The sequence below is a fragment of the Lonchura striata genome, chromosome 5, assembly GCF_050655825.1.
Source record: "Lonchura striata isolate lonStrDom1 chromosome 5, ASM5065582v1, whole genome shotgun sequence".
Classification (NCBI taxonomy): Eukaryota; Metazoa; Chordata; class Aves; order Passeriformes; family Estrildidae; genus Lonchura; species Lonchura striata.
In genome coordinates, this window is record NC_140707.1 from 39,757,034 (window position 1) to 39,780,726 (window position 23,693).

Below are 23,693 nucleotides of genomic sequence, written 5' to 3' on the forward strand. Positions count from 1 at the left end.
CTTCACTTTGTCCCAGATTTGTAAAGGAAGAGACACCATTTCAAAGGAGACTTATTTTTTTAGTAGGTCTCAGCTGTTTTGCTAAGAAAATTATTACACCCATCTTAGGGGAATTGTAAAATTTTATTCAATCTTTACCCAGCATTTATTGTTATCCCCATTGGACAGTGCTATCAAGGTCTCTAGCTGTGCTATCTGGTAACATCCCTCAAAATTGGGGACCTTCAGCTTTTGTGTTTTCCTTACTCATAGTGGAGACAAATCATAGTGTGAAGCCTTGTTTGCCAGCCTGCCAGAAGCTCTTGTGAGGTTAAGGGAGGGGCACCCTCAGCCACACCAGCACTTGCTGCCCATGAGCTGAGCACCCACAACCCCACTGCATGTGAGGGTGGGCAGCTACAGGATGGCTGTAGGAGAGTCTGAATTGCTGTGGAAGACCCTTAGGAATTGAAAGCCAATACAGAGATTACATGCTTCTGCTCCTGATATCCACAATATAACATAACCCCAAACGCTTTTCATTACAGCACAGTTTTAACCTGTTAGCAAACTTGTTGGCCGGGGAGTAATTTACTCAGAATGTGAAGGCACAGGATGCAGCAGGAAGGATTTGAAAGAGGTGTAAGAAAATCAGCCTGTGTGCAGTGCATGGCTGAAGCACCAGCTACTGCTCTAGAATCACTGTGAATCGTCCTCTCCATGAAGCACTGGCTTAGTTGAAGAAAACACAGATTTTTTTTTTTCTTTCCATGCTATTAGCCAGCATGTGGTGCAGGAAGCAGAAAAAACCACCTTGGTGCCAGTGTTTAACAGGGGAACCAGAATGGTGGTAGTGGTGCAATTGATTTTTGTCTTTGTTGGGTTTCAAAATCAATGAAATATGAACTTTTCCCATTGATTTTTTTGAATTCAAAATTATTTTGGGAAGCTGTTAAATGAATTGACAACTTTGTGAGCTAAATCTTCTTCTATGCTTTGTAAGACACGTGTGAGAATCCATCAGAATGTGCTGATGTGCTTACAGGCCTTTTGCCATGTTATTATTTGTTGGTGTGTTCTGTCCTACCAAACCTCTTCCTCTGAGGCCAGGTTCCTTGGTCCTCACTGAGAGTGGGGGAGGAGCAGATCCAATCCACTGCTGTAATCTAAGCTTCATGTTCTTGTTCTGCATCTGAGAAAATGGGTGTATCTCCAGCAGTGTTGGTGCTGGTTGCTCATTAGTAGTCACTGCAGTTGAAATGGCCTTTTTGAATGTGCCTTTTGTTCTGGCACATAGCCTGATGCTGTAAGCCCCAGAGTCCCATTGGTCCTTCCTGGAAAAAAGCCCTCAAAAAAACATATAACCTAATTTGCAATAAAGTTGATACTAAGCCATTGCTCTAAGACACCAAAAATAAGGAAAATCTTAGAGCTCCTCAATTTGAGAAGGTTCCCCTGACCACCACCCATGGATGGCAGTTAGAATGCAGAAGAAATCCCCTTTGAATGAGTCTTGCTTCCTGTCTCAGGACACACTGGCTTGCCAGGCCAAGCCTCAGGGTATTTGTCCTGAGCAGAGGGTATGCTCCACTACAGATGTTCACTTCTCTGCAACCTGCGGTGGTTGATCCATGGACCATGGATCAACAGTTTTTGAAGCCAGTGCTAAAATGGAAAACTTTGGAATTGACGTGTGTCCTAGATTCTACCATTATCAAAATCTGGTTGTGAGGTGTACCCTCATTTTCTATTGTCAGGTAGAGTCTTTGGAAGATGTCACTTCTCATCAGAAGTTTTCAAGGGTCTGAATTGCCCTGAACTTCCAGTGACTGGTTGCTATCCTTAGTTAGGTTTTTTTACTTTTTGAGGGTTTCTCCATGGTGTCTGAATACTGCCCAAAGTTTCTTTAGGTCCATATTCCCTTGCACAGAAAACCCTTGGCAAGCCCAGACTAGGACATGTTTGTGGTATCAGTCACCTGCGTGTGGGCTTGTCTCTACATTACTCTGCAATCATTTGTGAAGATGACCATGCGAAGAATCCCTTCATTATAAGCCAGACCTGAGGAAGGTGTCCTCTGACCCCAGAAAGGAAGTTCTGCACTAAGACTAGAGGACCTACAGCTGTCACAGACACATCTGTGGGTCAGAAAGTTTAAACCCATGATTTGCTCCTTTCTGAGCATTGTACAAAGGATATACAAAGAATTCTTACCCATCTGTGGCAAGCCCCCTGTCTGCTAGGACCTGTGGAGGAATCATCCCCTAGTTATGGGGAAACACCATGAAGAGTGCATGGACTGTCCTGGGTGTCCCATGACTTGTTGGATAAGAGTTTGCACACTGTTATGTGTGTAAAGCCCAGCTTGGCTTTTAGGGCTGTTTTAAAAACAGGCTTTCACATGAGGGAAAAAAAAGAATATTACATTTGAACTTTGCTCTGTAATCATGGATAGGCTTGAAGCTGCTTTCTACATTGTGGCTCCTTTCCTCTTTTGCCTAGAAAGTAATTTTTTCTCAGATTTAAAACTTCATTTCAAGGCTCTGCAAATGCATCATATTAATAAAATGTCACATTATCTCATCCCTTCTGACACAAATGTGAGCAAGCACCTGATTAAAGTTGGTGAGGGAAGAAAAGCGGAGGTATGGAAAAATAGGCCAAAACATAACACAGGTTCACCAAGATCAGATCTTGAATGAGAGAGGGTGCTGTGCCAAGCCTTTTCTTACAATCTTGAGGTCTGCAGCAGTTAGTCTGCTTGTATTCAAGGAAAAAGGGCTGATATGGTGTTAGTTTCTTTCCTATATCTAGTCTAAATCAAATTCTTGGATCATTAGGCCAAGCTCCAAAAGATTGCAGGACAGCAATAGTTGGAGCAATTCCTAAAGCCTTGCTCAGCTAGAAATTTTTCAAGGAGGAGCAAACCTACAGCTTGTCATGTCTGCCATAATAAAACAATAATATGGCCCTATCCACCTGAAATTTTGGATGGTAACTGTGTGAAATTCTTGTCTGTATGCGTGAAGTACATAGCTAGTGAATGAAGGGAAAAGAACAGGTCCTTTGAGACTCAGGTAACACACTCAGAGTTTCCTCTGTAACTTGTAGGACACTGGCAGATTTTTATGTCAATAGATGCTGTTGGCCTGGCAGAGCAAGTCAATGCCTGTTATGCACATTGTCTTTAACAATAGCACTGCTGTTGAGTACATTCTGCTGTCAGCATCTTTATTGTCAGTATGGTTGCCAGCAGAAGGCTGAATTCATGGGATGTTAAAACTATGGATTATGTAAAAAAAATCTCTAGTTTTAGGTGGACAAGGAAAGGAAGTGCAAAGCCTCCATTTCTTGTTCTGCTTCAAATCTCAAGAGCTTGGGGACAGGTTTGACAAAAGTATTTAAAAGCCCTGATTGTTCCTGGGAAAAGTCTCCACACTTTTATGGAGAACTTTACTGTGTGGGTGACTGATCACTGGAGCAGTTGCCCAAAGAGTTTGTGGAGATATCCAAAAGACATCTGTCCTCAGTCCTGAGTAACGTGTTCTAGGGGACTTGTGTGAGCAGGGGGGTTCGACCAGATGATCTCTAGTGGTCCATTCTAACCCTACCCATTCTGTGTTCTTTTAATATTCCACTGATTGGCAGAATTCCAGTGGTTTTGGGTTAGAATAGTACAATAGTTTAAGTTGGAAGGGATCTTTTAAGGTCATCTAGTTCCAGCCCTCTGCAATAAGCAAGGACATCTTCAATTGGATTAGATTGCTCAGAGCTCTGTCCAACCTGACCTTTAATGTTTTCAGGGATGGGATGCCTACCATCTCTCTGGGCAACCTGGGCCAGTATTTCACTACCCTCTTTGTAAAAAACTTCTTTCTTATATCTAATCTAAATCAGCCCTCCATCAGTTTAAAACCATTAGTTCTGGTCGTTAGGTGAAGTAACACTTGAAACATCAAGTGTTTTTGGTAGTCATTAAAAACTAATATCTGTGCTTGTTTAGTGAGATTGTGCTAAACAGCCCAGGAATTTGAACACCTGTATTTTGATTGTTAAAGCTAATGTAAACAAGAGGTGGTTGGTTTTTTGTGTAGTTTTGTGGGTTTTTTTTAAAAATTAAATAGTATTTTTATTTAGACAGTTGGGTTGCTTCCATCTTAGGTTAGTACTTTGCAAGCACACCTTTAAGTCTAAGGAGATAAAAAATTTCATATACTCCCTCTTGTGATGAAAAATTTTTGCCTGAGCTGAGCAGTGTAAGATTAGGTCCATATGGAAGGGAAGAAAAGAGGCAAATGCCTGGGAGCATTTCTTAAATATATTAGGCATGATTTTATGTACTGGGATGAGGTGAAATGAAACATCTGTGTACCATAAAGAGCTCTGTCTGTCTTAAGTTATTGTCAATTGTAAATTTGTGTATTGCCCCTAGGGCTTGCTCCTGCTGACGAGCATTTTGTACTGCAGTTCCTCAGTTCCCGACCCACTCTTGCTGAGCCTTAAACACAAGTAATTGTTTGAAACTGCCTGATGATGAGCTGGGCATGGGTTGATGAGCATGAGATGGGTTGGGAGAGTTTCAGCTGGGGCAGTTTCCTTTGTTTGGTGTTGGGGGTGACTGGAGAGCTGCCACCCTTCAGGCTCTCCTCCCTGGTAGGGGTGTGAGGCTTGGAGGTGGACACCTGGAAATCAGGTGACACTGGCCAGTTCCAGGGTCCCTGCATCCACACAGTCTTAGGTTTCAGCCACTGATGCTTGTGTTGATTTTATTTGTTGATATCAGTAAGGCTTCTTCTGCAGCTTGGGTGAGACTGCTGGACACTTAAATGGCATGGGCCACACATGCACATGTGTCTGTGTTCCCCCAGGCACTGGGAAGCCCTTCCCCTCCCTGACATCACACAGAAGTATTATTCAGGGTTGCAGCCCTGTGCAGGGCTAGCCAGTACCCTGAAGTTAGGAGTTTCTGTGTATGTTGGATCCTGCCACGTCTCTGGCCCATGTACATCCCTTACCATGTTCCTACCTGGTAAGCTGCCTTGATAGGTTATTTAAGGACACCAGGAATGGCAGGTGGCAGGGGAGATAAAAGGCTGTCTTAAAGGGACCCACACCACAAGGTGTTCTGCCACCATATTTTGTACTGCCATCTTGTATTTATTTGCAGCAAATCTGTTCCCTTGTGGCCTCCTCCTGCTGTGCATCTGTTCTAACTAATAGCAGTGAGTAGCCAGACCAGAATGGATAATTGCTCTTCCAGGTCTCTGGACCTCTTCTATGCTGAGGTATGGGGCCAGGGGCTGCTCTTATTATGGAGCCGTAACTATTATGGTGCATTAACTGGAATGTACCAGCTGACTTTCAGGGCCTTTGTGGTCTGTGCTGTCCTGCAGGGGACCACAGCCCATTTGCAGTTTTCTCATTCACTTCTGGCAGCATGAAGCCTGTGCAACTCTCTGACAGGTCACCCTCTTGGTAGATGTTCTGCCTTTTCCTCATCCATCTTTTTATGTCCGCTGCCTGTGTCTGGCTGAGGTAAAAGTTCTTGCCCAGCATAGGACTTGGGCTCAAGTTTCTCATGGCAGTTTATTCAGCTGCTTTTAAGAGGGATGGTTTGCACTTGCACATGTGCTCAGGTCTCACCAGAAAGCTTCTGTGCCTTCATCACCTCAGGAGGCATGGGGAGTCACTGGGGACAAACAGACTGGGGACAGCTTCTCTCTGGAGCATGAAACAGACCATTCTTTGGCAGGATAGCCCGGTGTCAGAGATTGTTGCCTTGTAATACCTGGTCTTTGAAGAAGTGGGAAGCCATGGCAGAAGGTGAATCTCCTGGAGGCACATGTCTGCCCATAGCAGATGGCAATGGCTGGGGCAGAAACAGAGGGGCTTCTAAGGGGGCACAAACGTGTACAAATACCGTGATGTGTCTTGTGTGAGGCATAACTGTACTGCTTTGTTCCATGGTCCTGGAAACCAGTCCCCTGCAGTCTTCTGCCAAAGTCAAATAGCAACTTTGGAGGCAATGTGTATTTTTTTACCTTAAAATGACTTGCTGTCTCACAACTTGTTATTTGACTTTGGTTAAAAAAATAGCTGGGTGGTTTCTGCAAGCACAAACTAAAGCATGCAGCTTCAAATGGATACCAGGACCAACTCTGGCTGTGTAATTATATTGCCTATATTTAATCTCTCAGAAGTGTTTGGTAAATGCTTTAAATCTCAAATATGCAATCAATATCTTTTTCTCTGAGGCTCAACTACCATGTTTTTTCCCCCACCTTGCTTGAAATACGCAAAGTCAAGTCAATATACTTGGATGGTACAGGAGTGATCCCTGCTCAGTGAGTGTGTATCTCTATCTATATGTACCGATGGAGACCTCGTAGAGGTGTGTGTGAGCGTGTTACATGCAAGACGTGCTCTGCCTTTATTTATTTTGGAAAGGGTTTGCCTTGGTTTCATCGTGCCTCGCTTTAAACGATCCGAAAATCCCCCCCGGATTCAGAGGAATAAATATGCATGGCTTGTAATTCTGTTGCAGCGCTCGCTCCCAGCTGATAGGTGACGTGGAGTTTGGAGGCTCGCAGATTGGCTTTTTGATTTGGCTTCTTGCTGCAGTTGTGCAAACCTCGCTGGCTCCCAGAAATCAGGCTCAGCGCTTTGCCGTGCACCGTAATGCTGGGAAACCTGCACCGAGCCCCGATGGTGTGAGCGCGGGAGCGGGGGAAGCCCAGCAGATTCAGTGGCAATCTGGGGTACAATCCATTTTCTCTCTCCCCCTCCCTCGACCCCCATTCATCTCCGTCCTCCTCGCCCTCCTCCCTCTTCGCTAAATCTCCCTTCCCTCCCCAAACTCCACCGCACGGAGCTGAAGATCAAGGCTGGTGGATTTATCAACATTTTACCTCCACCCCCACCCCCTTTTCCAGATGCACCTCCCCGCTCTCCCTGACAGCTGCAAAAGGGAGCACAGGTTTTGTAGCGAGCGAGGCAACTTGGACTGACATGCAAAGGCGAACCCCCCCGTACCCGCACACACCGTCGGTGAATCACCGGGAGATGCGATGAGCTCCCTTTAGGAACCGGAAGGATTTGTGTTGGGGAACCAGTGGAGCCCCCCCTCCCCACCCCCCAGCCCGACCCTCCAAAAAAGAGTCAGGAAAGCCGCCAGAAAGGGTAAGTAAGGGGGTGCCACCCCCGCTCCGTGGGAGACGCGAGGCTGGCGGGCAGGTGTCCTGCTGCCAATCGGGGCTCCATGCCTTGCACGAGAATGGCCGTGGAGCGGGGGGTGCTCAGGGCTGGGGGACGAGAGCTCTTTGCAGGCTCATCTCCCGGGATAGCGGGGGGAATTAGCGTTGCCCAGGCGCTGGGAGCTCGCTTCATTCCCACTGTCTTCCCGGCGCCGTGGAGGCTCCGTGCCCGTTTGTGTGTGTATGTGTGTGAGGGGGGTGCGTGTGTGTGTGCGCTGCGGAGGGAGGGCTCAGCCTCGGCGCGGAGCGGGCGCTGCGGGGTGGATGCGCGCCGGGGAGGGGGCGCCGGGCCGGGCCGGGCGCTGCGGGGCCGGGGCCTGGCGGAGCGGGCGGGCTCCGGCGGGGCGTGCGCGGCAGGAGCTGCCCGGTCCCGCGGCACCGCGCGCGGCCGCCCCGGGATCCCTCCCGCCGCCGGGCGGGGGTGCCCCGGTTCGGCGGCGCGGCCCGCAGGGATGCCGGGGGGGGGGGGGTTGGTTCTGCCGGGGGCTGCCAGGCGGGGGAAGCGGCTCTTATGCAGTGCTATAAATTTCCTTTTTTGTACCCCCCCCCCGCCCCTTTTAAATTTCCTTTTTATTTTTGATTTATTTTTTTCTTGCGCCGGGAGAGGCCGGGTCGGGCCATCCCCGGCCGTGGGGCGGGGGCGCCGGGGCCGCCGTCCTGGGCAGCTGTCGCGCTCCGTCCGCCGGGGCCGGTTTGTTTACCCCGGGTGTCAAATATAGCTGCTGCGCCAGGCGCTGCCCTAAATAGGGCGCGGGGCCGCCGGCAGGCCCGCAGCCCCCCATGGCAGGGGAACAGCAACTCTACACACACATACACATGCATGAGAGCTGACCTAAATGTGGGCTGGTTTTACACTCTACCTGTCTCCCAGCCTTGCTTCAGAGCTTTATGCTTTTTCACCTGTGTCTAAAGTATCGATCACCCTGGGTGTGAGATGAAACCATTGCAGTTGGTTTTGGGGGTTTTTTTACTGTTATTCTGAAACGTGGCCATTCACAAGCATGGCCATTTCCCCCTCTGCCCCCTCCAATGGAGCTGTAGTTTCATGGTTGAGTTCCTGACTTTTTGGGCTGTTCCTTGGCTTGTTCTGGGGATTTTACCCTAAAAATCAGTTTCAGATTTAGGGGGAAATGCTGGAGGGACAGTCAGGGTGAGAAGAGGTGCCTTACACACATCTCCCCCCTCTTCATGCTTATATACATGTTCCTTTAATTCCACACATCTCTTTATAAAGCAAAAGAGTGTTGTTTTTTTTTTTGAGCTTTTTTAAAATTTTATTTTATTTCTGGAAATGACAGGGTTGGAAGACTTTGGTAACAGTTGGTAGCACCTTCTCATTTTGGAGCACATATCCCGTGGTCCTTGGGAGACTGGTGGGAGGCCCAGGACAGCAGAGCTGGCTTTGGGGAACACAAGACACAGAGGCCTTGAAGGTACTCTATAGGTTCAGTGCAGCAGGGAGAGACATCACTCCCCTGTGGCACAAGCATTTTTAGGGAGTCCCTAATCCTGATCCATCCACTGCTGTTGGAAGCATTTATTTACCTTGATCATGGTTTAGCTGAGAAAGTCACATTTGGTGCTCATGTTCATGCTACTGTGTTCAACTGGAACAAGACTTGCTTCCTAAGTAGAAGTAGTGATATTGGAAAAGAGCATGTCCAGCTACTGCCGAGGGCTGGTGGGGAGGAGTGAGAGCAGCCCAGGAGCCCTCAGTTCTGCCGCGAGTGCGCAACGTGAGGCAAATTGGCTACCCTGTGTTGTAAATAGAAGGGTGTAGTATCAACCAGGGTGGGGAAGGAAATGACTGAGGGGTATAGAGAGCCTTAGACAAAAGGTGCAGTACAGCAGTCTGGTTTCTTTTCCTTAAAGCCAAATATGAGTCCTGCACTAATAAGTGGGTAGCTTAAGCATTGCTCAAATGCCCAAGGTAGGACAGACTGTAGTAATCCCACTGCTGAGGTCTTAAAGTGGAAATGCAAGTAAGCTTCTGTTTTTTTGCATACCTCCAGTGTGCTTCTAGGCACATTTCAGATCCTGGCTCTCATTTGTGTAATTAATGGTATTTTTCTTCCTGCGTGGGGATTTGGTAAGGATATGGTTACAATAACTAGTGGGTGACAGGGTGTGAGAGGGAAGGCAGATATGTAACCATCCTAACACCCCTCTGTGCTGCACTTGTTTTTGCAGAGATCCTACTCTTGCTTTGGAAAGCTAACAGAATGGCACCTGGAATGGCAGATGCCATCATCAGGTGGGATAGTCCTTTCCATTGCCCTGGGCAGTGTGGGAAGCATTCTTCAGCACCTGGAACAGGAGAGTACATGTGGAGCAGTACCAAGCACAGCCTGGGTCACGTACCATTCTGTGCTCCATAGGTTCCTGCTGCACCAGTGTAGAGCAGGAGCTGCCCTGTCCGATGCAGTCAGACTGGAGCACATTGTGTTGTTGGGAGTCATGGGCTGTTGTTCTGCTTGGCAATCCAAGGATGCTCAAGGCACTGCTCCTCAGCTTGGCTGGCTTGGAGGAAGGAAAGAGGTGCCCAGGATAAATCCACCCTTTCTGCTTCCTCTGTTTTCCTCTGAAATTGGTGGGTTTGAAGTCAGAGGAGGCTGATCCAAGCTTGGCAGGTGCTATGGTGTTGCAAGTTGGACAGGTAGAGAGATTGCTAAGGGCCTAGGCTGACCTGCTGCTGTGTTGTGCCCGATCCCTTATTTTTAAAGGGTCTTTCCTGTGGGAGGCATCCTCTATCCCCCAGGCAGGGCAAGGCCACAACAGCATGTGTCAGCACTTTTATTAGAAACCAAGTGAAGATGTATTCCCTTTGCCAATATTTTCAAGTGAAGCACTATACAGATAAATGGTCTGTCTGTCAGGGTTTTGTTTGCTTGTTTTAAACAAACAACATCAGTCTCCTCCCCTAAGCTTCCCCAATGACCAAGTGGCGTTGACAAATAGTTCCTTGTTCTTTGTTGCTGTCATGTTTCAGATGCCTTTCATGTGCTTCACAGTTAAAAAGATGACTTTGATTGCTGGCCAATTTTTTTTATAAACCAGACGGTAATTTCTAATTTTATATTTAAAAAAAAGTGAAGGAAATTAAATTACAATGACAAAAACATCTTCTTAATAGGGGAAAAAAAGTCTCTGAAGCCAGGAAATTGATAGTTGTAATGCTCCATCTACCATCACCCACTGTGTTGAGATATTGTGGCATAGATTAATGCTATTGTTGATTTACTGTTTAGATAACGGTAACTCCTAAAAGCATCAGCCTGGTTGGGGGCCCACGTTTCCAAGCACCATACAGATGTTTAGTAAATTACAGTCTTTGTCCTGAAGAATTTAATGCATTGAGAAATACATGAGATGATAAGCTGTTCTTGGGGAACCTTTAAAACACCTGTATTGTTGAGCTTGTGGTCCTGACTGCTGATTTTAGTGAAGTGGGGTTTGGGGATGAAGGGGAGGCTCCAGGTCATGTCCCTGCTTACCTGGAGAATGAGATCCAGGAACCACCTTAAGTCTCCTGCAGCTTCAGTGGGCTTCTGGGCTGCTTGAGGGCAAACGTGGTATGGACTATAGTTGGCTTCTCTGCTTCCCCTCTGCCTTAATGCTTTAAGCTGCAAGCTGTGGTTGAGGGCCATCATGGATGTGACCACAAGAAGTTTACTATGATGGCCTCCCAGCCTCCCCATAAGGCACTTCTATCACAGGGTTTTGCAGGAATAACAAATCACAAGGTGGCAGGGATGTATCATGCTGTTCTGAAGGTAGCACCACCACCCCATCTTGGTAGTGTCACAATGAGACCCAGGTGCCACTGTTCCTGCAGTACAGCATCATAAAGTAATTAGTTTGCCCCATAAGACACATTTATAAACAGGTGATTATCATGCCCCCATGCTCCTTCAACTCAATTTTCTGGTAATTCTGTCTTTAAATCTGCTTGCTGGAGCCTTTGATCACACAGCAGAGCTGTCGTTGATGTGTCTGACAGTTGACATCATGGGAGAGAAGGGAGCTTAGTGCTCTTAACATTTCTTTCATGACAGCTTGTTTTCTAATGAAACACTCCAATGAGGATTTTCCATCATAATAAAACAGGGAGCTCTTCCAGAGCACTCAGATTTAGGTAGAAGCTTCTGTTTCCATTCACTAGCAGATTATTTCAAGGCTACAGAACTGAGCTTGTTCTGTTTGCTGCCTTCCTGTACTCTGCTGTCTTTTTACCTAAGCCTCCTAACTCAGGGCAGCAGCAGAGACAGCCAGGTCAAGAGCAATCAGAAATACTAAATATCCTATGCTGCTGGGCATGTTTTGCAAGCAGTGAGGTGCCAAAAAGTTTTAGGAACTATAGACAGATGAGACTGCATTGCCATTGCTTTCATCTCCCCTCTCCTAGGCTGGCATTTGGAGGCTGTCTCAAAGCAAACAGCAGCATCCCGGGATAGAGTTTTAATCAGAGGAAGTGTAGTGATGCACGGATGTACCTGAGAGAGGGCACCTAGATCTGACTGCTGAGCTTGTGTGGAAGGTGACATGTCCAGGAATGAATGGTGGGATTCCAGTGCTGACAACAGAAGGTGCCCTGCCAGTGCATGCATGCTGGTGAAAGCTGGTTCCCATCCCCAGAGTAGGGGTAGAAGCAGGGAGGGTTAGACCATGTCTGCACCTCACTCTGCAGTCAGGCTGCAGCTCACTCTGGATGTGTCCTAGCTCACCTCGATGTGAGTAGTGCTAGGAGAGAGTCAGAGTCCAGGCAGACTGTGGATTCCACCACTGCCCCAGAGCCACAGCTCCTCCACACAGTAATCAGCAAAGGCAGCACTGCCTCTGCCATGTAGAAGTGAGGTTACTTGGAATAACAGTCTGTATGAAGAACCTGCCCTTTTGCTCTCCCTATTGTTTACTGTCAAGAAAATTTGTCTTGCGTGATTAAGACGTGGATGTCTTGGTTTACCAACTTGAGGGAGGCCTTCCTTGTTGGGAAGTGGTATCTTGATGTGGAGCTTCAAGTTCACCTTAATAAGCACCTTTAGCCTCTTTTCTGGTTTTGACTGGGTTTATGCAGAGACTCTTGAGCACATGTTAATTGGGAAAAATGGACACAGGGATATGTCTCTGCCCTTGTGTTGCAGGACAAGGCTGTTCCATGGTTCAGGAGGCATTACAGGATTCACTGCTGCAAGAGGCAAACCTGCCTCTGCCATACAGCTAATGAACTTGCCACACTTGTCGTCTGGACCTTGTTTTTTATAGCTTCCCATCCTGGCTGCTTGTTTCTGCTCCTGTCCCACCGCTGCAGGATACTGGCACAGTGGCACGTGTGCCCAGGTTGTGGGTTCTGCTTGCCTTTCTGCCAGACAGATTCCTGGTCCTTATTCATGCCATAGCCATGCAAACAGTAATGCCAATAAAGAGGGGAGAGCTAGAGCAGAGTGGTAACAAATGACCAGAGGTGGAAAATATTCAGGTTGGCTTAAGAAGACCTGCTTCCACCTGTGAAGCTTCTGCCTGAATTGCCTGCAGCAGTTAAGGTTTGGAGTTGGTTCAGCCTTGAAGTCTGTGCTTGATGAAACGGATAGTACTGAATGCAAATTAGTTGCAAAGAATCTAAGAGTGATGAGATCTGCAGAGCACTTCTTAAGCTATTAAGAAGCACAAAAAGCAGAAAAAAAAACCAAAATAATTTTTAATATAAAATCTTCCCAATAACATGCACAGGGGTTGAGCCCGATTAAAAAAAATCAGAGCGTCTAGGCCAAGCTATTTCTCAGATGCAACATGCCAAATGGACTCGGGTTTTTCAAGAAGAGAATAAAATGAGAACTTCCCTTCTGCTCTCAATTCTTTCAAGTCCCTTGAAACCCTCACACTAGCACTCAGCACTTCATCAACAGCCATCTCTCCATGTTGAAGGCTTCAGACTGCATTCCCTGGCAGCGCAAGTGGGAGCAGTGCCAGCTATTTTATTAGGTTTGCACCCATGAAACCCACTAGCAAGGGAGGACCTGACTCCTTGTCCCTGTGGGACCGTGGTGGGCTCAGTTTTTGCTGCTGCCGTGCGCTCACCGTGAGTGCTTAGCGTGGATTCTCTCACTTGCCTAATGTGAGAGTCTGGGGAGACTGCTGGCTTGGTGCTAACTGGGGTCCTGTGTGAGGACCCAGGGACCAGAGTGAGGTGGAGCTGTGTTGCTGTCTTCAATGTGTGAGGCAAGGTGGGTCTCTGTGTACATTTCCTTTGTGAAGGATTCTGATGAGGGGTAATGACTTGCTGCTGCTTTTGTTTTGAAGCCCCTAGACAAGAATGAGCCTTTCAAAGCTTGTGCCATAGGAGGCAAGCAGAGGGAATGCTGCTGGAGTTAGCCATGATGGGGTATCCTCCTGTATGAGCCTTTTGGAATTGGGTGGACTAGACATTGGCCTCACACAAATTACCACCCACTCTGACTCTTTAATTCTCATTTCTTCCTTTCATTTTAACCTTCCAGAGTAGTTTCAGATTCACTTATTTTAGTAAATGTTTCCTCTTCTCTTAACTTAAATAATCCATCTCCCCAAAGCTGACCTGACAGATGCTTCCCCCGCAGTGACCCTGCGCACACAGCACACTTCATGAAACCCTGGCTTCCATGGGGAAATGCAGCACCAGCAGTGACCCTGCTGGTGTCCCAGCTAAAAATAAAGCCTGTCCCTCCTGGCAGTGTTGGGGTTTGCTTTTAAGTAGGTAGGCAGTTTTACCCATTGGCTGCAATGTGCTCCTGTGCCAGGCAGAAGGCACAGCTTAACCTTCAGAGCATGATGGAGCTGCCTTCCCTCTGGGGAATCACACCAGGAGACTGAAGGTGAGAAGATGCTCCGCTGCACTTGGTGCACCTACGTCACTCCTAAAAATCTGCTGGCTTGCCTGCTGCCTGTCTAGATACATCTCTTTGCTGTTTGTGTGTCCTAGTGAGTCACAAACACCCCTCCTTCCCCCAGCTGTGGCCTTTTCCTGCCTCTGCTCTTCCTTCTTAAATATATAGATTTCTTCATGATTCTCAGTAACTGCCCCAACTCCTGACTTCCCTTAAAAACTCCATGCCTTCTAGCATCAAGCTTCTTTGGCTTGGTTGACCACCTCTATCCCTCAGGCCAAAGCTAGTTTCCCAGCGAAGGCTGAGGGAGGGGATGTGGGAGTTATGTTGGGTTGTGCAGTATTCCAAAAACCTCATCTATTTACTGTTGAAAAGAGAACATGAAGAGGTGGTGCGGTCATAATTTGCAAGTATCTGTATGGCAGCTAACAGCTACTAGGTATGGTGGGCTTGGTGCAATCAAACCAGATGAAGGCGTGGTGGTCTTGGTAGCTGGATTTTGGAAAGACCACAAGGTTGCTGTGGGAGGAGGGGTCAGGGGGGTGATCCAGAAGTGTTTCTATGTCTGCAGCATGGAGGGTTGTTTTGATACGGGCCTCAGATTCACTGAGTACCCATTTTATTCATTTGTCTGCTCATTGAACTCCCACTGCAAAATTGATTGGTTTCAGGGCTTGCTTTGTCTTGAAAAGTGACCATCATTTTGTCAAAGATGTTTTGTGCTTGTTCTTTTACCTGTTCATGTCACTGACCTGAATGCAACACTAATGGTGGCTGTGCCTGGGATAACACTCTTCATATCCATTGCTCCTCACTTGTTGGTGTTGGGGGACTGTTGCTTTTCTTTTGGCATAGCACTTATTTGCCTGTGACTTGTGACAGGTTTCCCAGATGACAGGAGTTGCTGTCATCAGCAATGTCAGGACGAGTGGGGTTCAGAGCACCACCACAGAAGCATGGCTGGGCACAAGAGGCTTTCTGGACTGAGGCAGGAGGGGTAGGGAGTGAGTGTTGACTAAGGGTGTGAAAACAGGCTGTTTGTTCCTGCCTCAGCTGTTGCTCAAGTCAGTCCTTCACTGAAATGTGCAGAAAGAGCGGGACTCCGCAATTTTTCTTGCTGCAGCAGAGTCTTAGGAGAGATTTGGACTTGAAAGCAAGTTAAATGTTTCTCAGTTTGAATTCTCTCTTTGCAGAAAAGGATGAACAAATAATTTTTGCTGCCCCTGAAGGGGACTCAAACTCCTGAGTAAAACTGATGGAAATATGGACTTACTAGGATCCATAATGGAGGCTGTGCCCCTCAGTGGCAGGATAGAAGCTGCCTCTTTTTTTGCTCTGGTGGCTTAAATAGACTGTACAGTGAGTGCTGCATGGGATGAGTATGTTATCCAAGCACATACATTAAGCCAGTGACTCCTGTCATTTTACCTCCAGGATAAGGCACTTCACGTGCTGATCCAAGGTGACACTGACCACATGGTGGAGGGGAGAAACTCGAAGCCTTGTATGCCGCAGTCTGAGATTGTGGGGAGAAGAAAAATTTTCTCCTTCTCTTGTCTGGTTTCAGTGCATTTGGCTGAAGTGGTCATCTCCCATGACTCAGCTGCTGCTCCTATTGGCAGGACTAGTTGTAGCATATTTGGGGCCAGCATGAAGTGTTGGGAGGAGGGAGGAGCCAGGGCAGAATGGAGAGGAATATAGTTGTATGGAGGAAGTAGGATAGGTTTCTGTTGTATGAAATGTTGCCAAAGTTCCTGAGGCATCTCTTTCAATAGAGTGACCTGGCTCTGCTGACTGGGGCTCACTTGGACCTATGCTGATTTATGCCAGAGGAGATCTGGTCCTATGTACTCTTTCTTCTCTTTTGCCAGCCCTCCTCTGATGGTATGCAAATTGACTAGGCTGGAAAGATAGTTCTAGTTTTTAACATGACTTTGTGTAGAAACAGGCTTTTGGAGGGGAGGGTCAAGGGGAGGAAGCTGGTGAAAATGAGTGCTCTGAATACCAGGAGAATGCTATTTCTTTGCTTTGGAGATAAATAGCAGTATGATTATTATAAATGTCGCTAGAAAATTCTTCTGATATACAATGTCCTGCATCCAGTTTTCAAATGTTCGGTACTGGTATCTAAGTTAAGACTTGCTGACTGCTGGGAATTGGGAGAGTATCATTGCAGGCGTGTTGGAAATCGAAGGGGAGAAGTCTCATCCTTTTCAAACAGAGTGCTTTGTTGTATGCACTGCCCCCAAGCTGGCAAATGCATATAGGTAATCTTGATTTTTTTTTTACTCTTTTTAATGGACTGGCTTAGCCCTATGACATCTGGGTATGGAATCTGCCTGAATCTGCCTGACGTAGGAATCAAGAAATAACCTCATGTCTTTCTTTGGAGAAAACTGCAATAGTCTCTCATAGTCATCTGTTTGATTTTCTGCAGGAATTGTAAATCATGTTTAGGTGTCCAATGGAAAATCTGTGATTTCAGTGGGTTCTAGGTGTCCAAGCGGGTTAAAAACGAGCTGCTCCATTAAGCTTATAACCACCCTTTGAAATGTGATTCTTTGCAACTCCTTTGGGGGAATATCTGAGGCACACTGGGACCATAGATGAGGCGGAGGAGGAAAGGCTGTAATGGTGAGAAAGAAGGATGTGAGTACTGGGGGTGTCTAGCTCCAGACAATATTTCAGATTACCTGCCCTTGGCAGGACAAAGCAGGGCAGCCAGCCAGCGAGGGCAGACCTGCAGTTGGAACAGAAACTGAAAGGAAAAAGGTGAATCAACCTGTCCGGTAATTCTGTAGTGAAGAACAAATTTCTGCCTGTCTTTGCTGTAGAGATCAGAGTGGCATATGGCTTTATGCAGCCCACAGGGAAAGCTGTCAGAGGGTGGGGAGGGAAGAAATGGAGGTGGGGCAGCAGATAGCCTGGAGACTGCTGCCACTTACTGTAATTGCTGTAGTGGCTCAGCTTCCACTGTTTGTTGTCCGTGTCATCTCTGCAATTACCATATGGTAAATATGACTTGAGTCTCTAGCAAATAACAGAGCTAGTATTAAAAGAGAATCTGTAAACAGCTAGTGCAGAAATGAGCAAAGAGCAATAAACAGACTGGACTTATGAAGAATGAATTAATCATGGTGGATGCAAGGGTATATTTTTCAAAGCAGTTGCAGAATTAGCAGCTGAAATAACACCAAAGGATTAAGATATCTAAATTGTCAATAAGAGAGATGTGGGGATATATGGTGGGTGAGGGTGCTGTGTGGAGTATTATTTGATAACTGTATTCAAATTGGGTGAATTTACAGGTTTTGGCACCTTCTAAGTGAAGTGGGAGGTATTTTGAGGGTAACCCATAGCTCAGTGCATTTTTCATGCCTCCTCCTGTGCTCAGATCTGCAGAAGCAGTGGGCGTGTTACAGTGTATTTCCCACATCTCAGCTGGAGACCTTGACTTTTTGGTTGAAACTCTGGAAATCTCTGCTTTCGTTCCACACGTGGCAGTCAGCACTGTATTCCTTGTGCCAGTCCCACCGTGCTGGGGGCACATGGCAAACAGGTGGAAAAATCTTAAAAAATGACCAACACAGTGAGATGTTTCTGTGTATCAGTCTTGATTTAACCTTTGTAGCAGTCCAGTATCTCATGAAAACATATTGTACAGCAGAGCTGAGAGGCAAGTTTTCACCAGGTGTGGCTTTCCTGCTCCAAAGAGAGCAGATCTGCTGTTGGTTTTGGTGGGAGCAGGCACTGAGTATGGCTCTCCCAGATACCCGTCTGCTTCTGACTGCCTCGAAGATGGAGAATCAAGAGGAGATGAAGATAAATGATTAAAGGGCAGCCTGGGCTAATTTATAAAGATTAAAATAAATTTGTATGCTTTGGCCAAAGAAAAGCTGTGGAGGAGAAGAGCTATTTACAAGTATCTGAAGCATGTAAATCTCAGATAGGGAGGAGAATGGTTGAGAGTGCTCCAAGGACATAATAATGAGAACTAGCAGCATAAATTTTCTTAATTTCATCCTAAATATAAGGAAGACAGCTAAAGTCTCCAAGATAAATTACATCATGGTGGAATCTCTATGGAAAGTTGTGGAAATGCCATCACTTGGATAATTTAAAACTCAGCTGGACAAAGTACTAGGAAATAATGGTCACAAGGGGAAGAAGGCACTGGAAGTCCCTGAGGCATGGACTAGGCAGCTCTTCTGTCTTTGGTCTAGCTACTCTGAAATAAATGAAATCTGTGCTAATTAGGCTGAGGGCTTTCCTAATATGACAAACAACAACCACTTGTTTTTGCTACAGTAGTAAAGATGCTTTCTGAAGTGTAACCTTCTCCTTTCCCCTCCCAGTTTTCTGCCCAGTCTCCCACTTCCCCATTTTCTGCGTCTGCCTCCATTAATTTTTTTAATATTTTCTTTCTTGCTGAGCCAGAAATAGGCCCTTCTGAGCAGACTTGTGGAGGGTTTATAATTTCTTTTCTGTGTGATGTGGCATTTTTGGTAAAAACTATTTTTTTGCTGCATATAAACAAAAAAAAGTAATACATTTTATTTTTATTTTTCCTTGAAGGAGAAGTTAAGAAATAAAGCTGTTCTAGAGGATGCGAACAGTGAGTGCCCCAGCTCCTGGGATTAGCACTCAGCACGGCTTGCTGGTGGCTGTCCCAAGAGCCTGAGAGACAAGTAGGGAAGGACTCTCTGCCTGCCTACTTGCACCAAATCCACTACATCATGTGGCTTTTGTTTGCCTCAAATAGGTGTTTTCTGTGAGAAAACTTGTGTTTTTCTTAACGAAGTCTGAATCTAAAGATGAGGTATGACTACAACACCTCTTCTCTCTTTATGTTTCATTTAGCCTGTCTCTGTGTGCAAATAACTATGGGCTGTGCAGCACAAGTGCACTGTTGACAACAAATCCTAGAGTCTTTAATTGTAACAGTTGCAGATCTGTCACCAGAATGCTAAAGAAATGTCAGAGTTGCAGTTGTCATCTGTAGGATGCTGTGAGTCACTAGGTGATATGTTGCACTCTGATGGTGGCACCTGAACCAGCAGTATAATATGTCTGTGAAGCAGGAGCAGTAAATAACACACCCTATGTGCTGCCACAGGCAGTACATAAAATGTCTTTCACGGACAAGAAGTTTTCTTCACACTGCTGAAATGTTTTTCCCCTTCCCCTACTGCTCCCCAAATGGTCTTCACTACTCTTTATAAACCAGCAAGACAGTGTGATGAAAGCCAGTGAATTGAAGGCTGCAGCAGAGGAACCAGTGCCTGATGCAAACCCATGTGTTGTCATGTGCTCTGTGTTGTCTCCTTAAGCTGCAGTCCATGGAAGAGGCAGGGGGACCACTGAGTTGGTGACCAAGTAACTCTACTTCTTTATTTCCCTCAGCCTCCTAAACCTAAAAAGGGAAGGTTTTAAGCCAAGTCTTCACTGAGCCTTTCACATCATGAGCATAAGAGTCTGGAGAATGTGGCTGAACCTTCCCTTTCATTTTGGGGCCATTCAGTCATTGGGAAGAATGGGGAGTTCACCTGTAATGGCATACAAGCACTTAAAGGCTTTAAATGTGTTTAGAAATTCCTCTAAATGTGTTGAAAAGGCTAACTGATCCTTGAAGGTCTGCCTCTAAATGTGTAGTGGAGGCTTCCCAGTGACTTCTGAAAGGCCACAACAGTAACTTTTTGCCAACTGCACATGTGGCTATCACTGAGGCACTGCAGTGAGCTCCAGGTGCAGTTGGTACCCAGAATGAGTTTGCTCTGGGCCCCTGTGCCCTAACACTGGGATGTGGTGGTCACAAGAAGGCCTGGCCCCCATAGCTGTGCTTCTTAATCTCTTACTATGTGGGTGACTGAGCAATGGGCACAGGTTGACCAGAGGAGTTGTGTTTGAATATCCTCAAATATATTTTTGAATATGTTTTGAATATATTCAAAAGCCAGCTGGATGTGGTCCTGGGCAACTGGCTCTAGGTGGCCCTATTTGAGCCAGGATTTTGAAGTAGATGGCCTCCAGAGATCCCTGCTACCTCCTGAGTGAACTGCCTTCTTGAAAGTCCTGGAAAAACAACAGTGAGATTGTGTAATATTCATGAAAAGAAGAAACCCTTATCTACATCTGAGCAGATAATACTGCCTTTTAAGCAGGAGTGTGCCCAGTACTACTCTGTATGTCAGCCTAAATACTAGGTTTTGGGGTTTGAATGTCAAAGAGGCTATGGTTCTGGGGGAAAAAAAAGCAGCTCTTGCTGTCTCTCAGGCTGAGGAATCTCAGGCACAGATATGTACGGGGAGTGGAAGAGTGAGCACACCATGGCTCCTAAGGAGGCTGCACTGCCACATTCCATAAAGAAGGATGGCTCTTTAAGTGTGGCTGTGGCTGCCCACTGGAGGCTTTCTCTAGTGTCTGCCCCCTCCTATGTCTGTGTACAGAGCTGTGTAGCAGCTCCATTGTCCATATATCTGTCTGTTCTATACAGATATTTTTCAGGTCAGGTGTGAGCAAGGAAATAAAATGCCTGGCCAGTCAAGTGCAGTCAGTGGGGTATTGGAAAGGGACAATTAAGTACAGGCATCTTTATGGGTTAGCTATTTATGCCCCTGCTTTTTCAGGAGCATCATGAATACTAAAATACAGAAAAAACAGTGTGGACTGGTTCCCCAGGACAAGTTGAGTGTTTGGAGGTTGATCCTAGCTGTACACAGACTTGTGCTCTGCTTGGGCCAGCCCCTGGGATTACCAAATGTAGCTGGATCTCATCACTGCAGCATTTCTGTAAAGAATTAGTAGACTTTGAGTTGTTATGTCAATTAACACTTATTTACCATGCTAGAATGGTGGATATCGCTCAAATTAGTAGAGACACCAGCTTGTAAATATTAAAGACTTGCTAAGAGAGCTGGTAGCTCTTTTTGTGGTAGCATTTTTTGCACTGTTTTGAGCAAAAAGAAAGGCTGCTTTTGACACATACCAAGGGGATTAAACCATAGGCAGCTAATTTTGGGCTTTGGCATGTTTACTGTGAGGTGCAAAGCAACAAGCACCTATAGCTCTCTGCCATAACTTTTCCATTGAGCTGAGCTGTGGGGATCTGTCATGGTCTAGACGTGAATTATGATGCTGTTTCCCTCATAAAACCTAGCTGGTGCAGTAGTACAGAGGTAAACTACCTATTGCTGTGTCATAATCTGTGTGAAGTCAGCTTGGGCTCCTTGGTTTTTGCTAGTTTCAGATAGGCAGGCATGTGCCATTAGTCTGACAGTTTAAGGCCTGGTCTGTGTTGGAAATTTATACTTGTCAGATAAAATGGATCTGATAACACTGCTGTGGCTTTTGGCATGCAGGTAAAAACTTGTATTCTGGATACTATTATTGTAGTGATGAGCAAAGGGCTCAATAGCATTTCAATGGAGAAAATTGAAAAATAGGCTTTGTTTTGTATTAAATATTTTACTGTGCTTTTATTTTGGGGGAGGGATGACCATGCATTAGGTATAATACCTCCTCTGTGAAAACTCAGTTATGTGTGTTCTTTGCAGAAAGGCTATAATTTCAATTTTTGCTTATGGTTATGAAAAACCCTGTATGTTCAATCAAAAAGCTTTTATGTGCTTTGGAACTGAGGAATGTGAAGTTATGTTATTAAGCTGAGCCTTATTTCTGTCTCCCCCAGCTTTGGAGCAGGGCTGTGAGATGATGCTGATAGCAGGGCTGGATCTGCTCTGTGCTGGGAACAGATGCTTGCCAAGTGCACCTTGAGCCGTCTCTGCCTGGCCCCAGTGCAGCACCCACGTCTGAGTGGGGTTCACCCCGTGCTGAGATCTAATCAGCTGCCTTTCCTGGCTAGTCTCATTTCTGGGAGAGAGGATGAATGGCCACAGATGTACTCCTATGTCTCATTTATCTGGGAGGTGGGAGGAAGAAGGGAAAAAGAGGGAGGTGCCAGAAGACTTAATCTTATTTCTAGGTCAAATCCAAAGACTTTTTTGATGGTTTAAGGGGCATTTTGCCTAAGTAAGAAATTAATAGGGACTTAGGGGGTTGCCTTTGGTTTTGTATTTAATGAGCAGTGATATTAGGAACTTGGTATGTAGAGGTTACATAGTATCAGCCATCATTGTATTATGTTGCCTCTTGATTTAATTTCTTGTAAAGCCTTCCTTTTGAAAATAATATTACCCTTAAAATCATGTGAGAAGTTGTATACAAAAAGCTAAATTATAAGGTATCAGTATAGCCTTGCCAGCTTCATGCCAAATCCACAAGAGACAAACCATCGGTCGTCTGAAATTCAGCTATTATAAAATAGAATTGTCTCATAGAGCCATAAAGTGGTTTGGGTTGGAAGAGACCTTAATTGTTACAAGCATGGACCATACTACCCTCTGGACTGTCTTCAGAAGCATTTCAAGACTCATCTTTTTATTTATGGGTTCTATTTATGCATTTATAGATGATGTGGCCATTGTTAACTCTTGTAGAAGGAGTTTCTTCCACTAAAATAACTATTATGTGTCTTCACAGTGCTGTTGAATGCTTGCTCATCCTGGTGCAGTGATGCTCACAGCACTTTGTCTCTCTTTTGCATTGATTGATTGCTTTGAACTTACCCTACAGGGGACACTTTCTGGTCCCCTCACTGCCAATGCCCTTATTTCTGTGTAATCAGTTTGGAAGCAGTAGCAGGGCAGAGACTTGTGGATGAAAATTATGTCTGATAGCAGAGAGGTAGAGGAAATTACGATCCTTGTGATCACCCGGTACCAACTAGCTTTCTACTGTAGCTGTAGCCTCCTGCTATTCACATCCTGTAGAGCCAGGGCAGTGACAGTGCTAGAATGACACCTCTCTTCACCAGATGGGTGTTTTGTCTCACTGGTGTCAGAGAGGTGACACCATGATGCCTCCTGAGTGCCAAGGAGTGACTCAGGATTGTTGTGCAATCCCACCTGGAGGCCTGGTGCTCAGAGCAGGTCTCGAACTGAAGGTTGGCTCCTGTCATAGTCAGCCCTGCTGAGATCAGTGGTGCTGCTTAGAGGAATCTGCTGCATGTCTGCTGCACTCTAGGCAGGCCAGGAGTTCCCTCCACTGGTTTTTGGACTGAGTTTAGTAGCTATATCTTAGTGAGAACATGCACCTTATATAAATGACCTTTTTGACCTGGAGCTACAGAGTGAGTTTTAACTCTTCTGTCCTCTGTCACCTGAGTGTCAAACCATTATCTCAATGTTTTCTTAAGACCAGCTTTAAAATTTAATGCTTTTATTCTGTTATAAAGCATTTTTGCAGCAGTTCTCAACAGGGGGATGACCATAAGAATGCTTCACTATATTTTTCAGTTTGGTTAGGTTACTGTTTTTCATGTTAATGAACATATATTAAGATTTTATTAGACAGCATGGCTGTGAGCAAAGTTCCTGTTGATCCCACTGGGAAGTTTTATCTGTGGCAAAGAATTACAGGATCGGGTCATTATCGTTTCATTTTAGAAAAATGATTGTGACCTCTACTTGTTGTCAAAGCAAATGAAAATCAGTGAAGAAAAATGTTCCTGAACTCTGAGATTTTAGTCTAAAACACAGCCTGA

The 23,693-nt window shown here is 45.8% G+C and overlaps 1 protein-coding gene across 5 annotated transcripts in view; it reads left to right on the forward strand.

The window, feature by feature from the left end:
- Positions 1-23,693, forward strand: part of SLC8A3 (solute carrier family 8 member A3) — a 145,662-nt gene that overhangs the window by 16,442 nt on the left and 105,527 nt on the right. For 2 of the 5 annotated variants that reach the window (XM_077784114.2, XM_077784117.2), the window contains exons 1-2: positions 6,556-6,737; positions 6,912-7,158. The exons of 1 other annotated variant lie outside the window; for it this stretch is intronic. The gene's annotated coding sequence lies outside the window, so the exon portion shown is untranslated. Of the gene's footprint in view, positions 1-6,492; positions 6,738-6,911; positions 7,159-7,394; positions 7,414-23,693 lie in introns of those variants that run through there. 2 more of the 5 variants (XM_021540744.3, XM_085582006.1) reach the window with 2 other exon arrangements.